The following is a 3,350-nucleotide window of genomic DNA, read 5'->3' as shown; positions in this document are numbered from 1 at the left end:
AAGTAGCCTAATTTAAATGTATCTTTAATGGTGTTTGTGGTTGCATTCTCGGTGATTTACTTGTTCAATAAAATCAATCTACCCAGGCACCCCACAGCGGCGACAGTTCATTTAATATCTACTATTCAGACGGCATCACCTCCACAATAGCGCCACCTATCGATTTCCCTGAAGTCAGAATCAATCTAGTAAGAACTCTTCCGGAACTACTCAGGCCGTTAATGACGCCACATCCGGTTGAAATGGACGATTGGCCATTCCCGTAATCTTTATATTTTGATGCTGCCGTCTGGACACATATCAGAAATTCGGCTCACAATTACTTGAAATTATTACCTGCCTCGTGTTTATTGATTTATTCCACCATAAAGAACGGAGCATCAAAGAATCAATTATAACCATTTATGCAAGACTCTCGTTCAGTCATCGTAGTTTTGTGCGCTCCGAGAAATTTAACTGCGACATAATTGATGTTAGCTGTTCTAATGACGAAGCTTGATCTGCATAAAAAGGTAGCCGCCAAAACGCGGACATTGCAAAAAAAGAAAAGAAAGCGTAACAGTCCCTAAATGAAGTACTGCACGAGTATTTTACTGGTCATCATAATCTTCATCATCATCATCATCATCATCATCATCATCATCATCATCATCTCAAAATATTAATTGGGACGCGGGTAGGGGTAGAATTGCACGACAATTATATCGCTGCGACATAACTAATTCACACAAAAAGTAGCTTCGAAAAATGGAATAAACAACATTCTCCTTCACCCCCTTCTGTACATAAAACAAAAACGACAAGTGAATGGCATACTATGTGGCGCACATACGGACGTATCACAGTTTATTCCATAATAAAACACTCAACAGTCTGAAAACCACTCTTACAACGTAAACCTCTAAACGAATTATAATGGGCCGTTACCCCTCCAGTGGCTGTCCACCTTCAAAACGTATTCTCACGGTTCGCCAACCTATAAAAAGACAACACACAATTAATGTGAGATACTTTCAAAACAGTATAAATTGCGTGCAGCACAACCGAGATGATAAAAAAAACACATTGCCACCTCCTTATAAAGTGCACTAACAGCGCCCCCTACCAAACACTTATGCAAATTACCAACCTTTATGTACTTTGACCAAGGAGAAAATAGTTACTTTCTAATTCGTTCCTCAAACGAAAGAAACAATATTTTTATTGGTAATCTGCTGTAATTGCTTATGTATTTAAATTAGGGTGTAAATAGAAGGGGGTGTAGACTACGATATAACTAATTTGCGTTTCAAAAAGCCACCTAAAACGCGGACCGAAAGCAAAAATAAAAAGCGGTCGCTACGCCAAACCCTTTGTCACCGAAGTTTAACGACTAAGCTCTTAAACTCTTTTCTGGACAGATAGTCAATTTAGGTGAAGTGTTTGCCCAGGATAGCGTGTTTAATCTTTATTGAATATAAGCAAGAAATTAAACTGAAAATAAGCCTGGTGATTTCAACGCAAATTGCCCGTTAACTAATATAAAGATAATTGATTCGAATTTACAAAGGGGCGGGATGTAGCTCAGTAGCAGAACTGAGATAGGTTACGGGATCAACCGCCGTCGATGGAACGGCGAAAAAGCCCAGTGTCCAACAACAGGTTTGACTGGTAGTAGATTAAAAAAAAGAAATCAGTCATTATGTGACAGTCATCAGTTTTAAGAATAACTTTTAAAAGACCACACACACACAAACAAACAAAAACCTAACCCCCACGCATACATATACATACCCCCTCCCCCCCCCCCCAAAAAAAACAAAAAAACATCCCCAAACAAACACACACCCCAAAAACACAACAAACAAACAAACAAACGAACAACAAAAAAACAAAACAAAAACAACAACCCCTCCTCCCCCCCCCCCCCCAAAAAAAAAAAATAATAATAATAAAATAAAATAAAATAATAATAATAATAATAATAAATCCAGCAAAACAAACAGAGACCAAAACCCACAAATCGGAATTCCACCATCTGGCTTTCGAAGCCAAATGAAATTTTTTAAAAAGAAAAAAAACCCAAACAATTGTTGTCGCACGCCATTATAACTATTTACAATGGTTTTAATTAATAGTGCATTAACTTTACAGCCCGCAGAAGCATTACAATAGAGGCATTAATCCATGTTGATTAACAGAAGTGTCCGTTACATCAGCTTACTATTGAATAGTTACACAAACACACGCAGACAGAGGGGCGCCAGTCTCGACATTGATTCACCTGTAATACTACAGCCTTAGTGTTACCTTTCACGTGATTTGTTTGTCAAACATGGGAAAGATTTCACAGTAATTGGCAAAACAAATAATGCAATTTGTATTTTTAATATAGCCCTAATATTTGGAGATCCGTCGGTTATCAAAGAAAGGTTTCAAATCACATTACGCTGAAAATATAGGTAAATATCAATATTCAATATGTGTTAGGAATTATGGCCCACTGTTTCGATCGGGAAGACTCGGTATTTTCCGGTCGATGTAACTCGGAAGGTTTCGGAAATACCGGCTTCGAACGTTTCTGTCGATGACGTCTTAGACATGACATTGAATTTAAAACTGGTAGGTAGGTTACTGGGTTCACGTAACACCGCTAGACTCACTGGGTAGGTTTTAGCCACACACACATACCAACAACAGTTCCACAACTGGAATATCAGAAGCTATGGCATGTCTTGTCTGTGCAAAAGTATATTTTAAAAATATTCCTTGTATATATTTTGGCACTTTGTTCTCCGATACTATTACAGTGACACCGGCCTCGGTGGCGCAGTGGTTAAGCCATCGGACTACATGCTGGTAGGTACAGGGTTCGCAGCCCGGTACCGGCTCTCACCCAGAGCGAGTTCTTAAGGTCTCAATTGGTAGGTGTAAGGCCACTACACCCTCTTCTCTCTCCAACTAACAACTAATCCACCGTCGTGGACAGACAGCCCAGATAGCTGAGGTTTGTGCCCAGGACAGCTTGCTTGAACCTTAACTGGATATAAGCACGAAAATAAGTTGAAAATAAATTAAATGAAAATTCCAGTGACATTAGTTTGTGTTTTTAAGAGTACAGTCATGTTTTTAAAAGAACAATATAACACGCGTTAGAAATAAAATATAATAACAGGATGTTATAGTTCCAGAAGGACGTACTTTTGTTTATAGAGCATTTTGAACTGACAGGCCTGTGATCATCATATCAGTTCAACTTATTTTCGTGCCTATATCCAATTAAGATCCAAGCAAGCTGTCCTGGGCACATACCTCAGCTATCTGGGCTGTCAACCCAGGACAGTGGGTTACTTCTGACTGATTATTGAGAG

At 38.9% G+C, this 3,350-nt stretch overlaps 1 long non-coding RNA gene across 1 annotated transcript in view; it reads right to left on the bottom strand.

Annotated features, from left to right (window-relative positions):
- Window positions 1-791: 791 nt before the first annotated feature.
- LOC121391867 overlaps window positions 792-3,350 on the bottom strand; it is a 51,766-nt gene continuing 49,207 nt past the window's right edge. Inside the window, exon 4 of the long non-coding RNA XR_005960393.1 lies at window positions 792-976. This is a non-coding gene — a long non-coding RNA (uncharacterized LOC121391867). The remainder of the gene's footprint in view (window positions 977-3,350) is intronic.

The sequence above is a fragment of the Gigantopelta aegis genome, chromosome 3, assembly GCF_016097555.1.
Source record: "Gigantopelta aegis isolate Gae_Host chromosome 3, Gae_host_genome, whole genome shotgun sequence".
Classification (NCBI taxonomy): Eukaryota; Metazoa; Mollusca; class Gastropoda; order Neomphalida; family Peltospiridae; genus Gigantopelta; species Gigantopelta aegis.
Note: the sequence above shows the minus strand (reverse complement) of the source record. Positions and strands in the feature narration are given on the sequence as shown.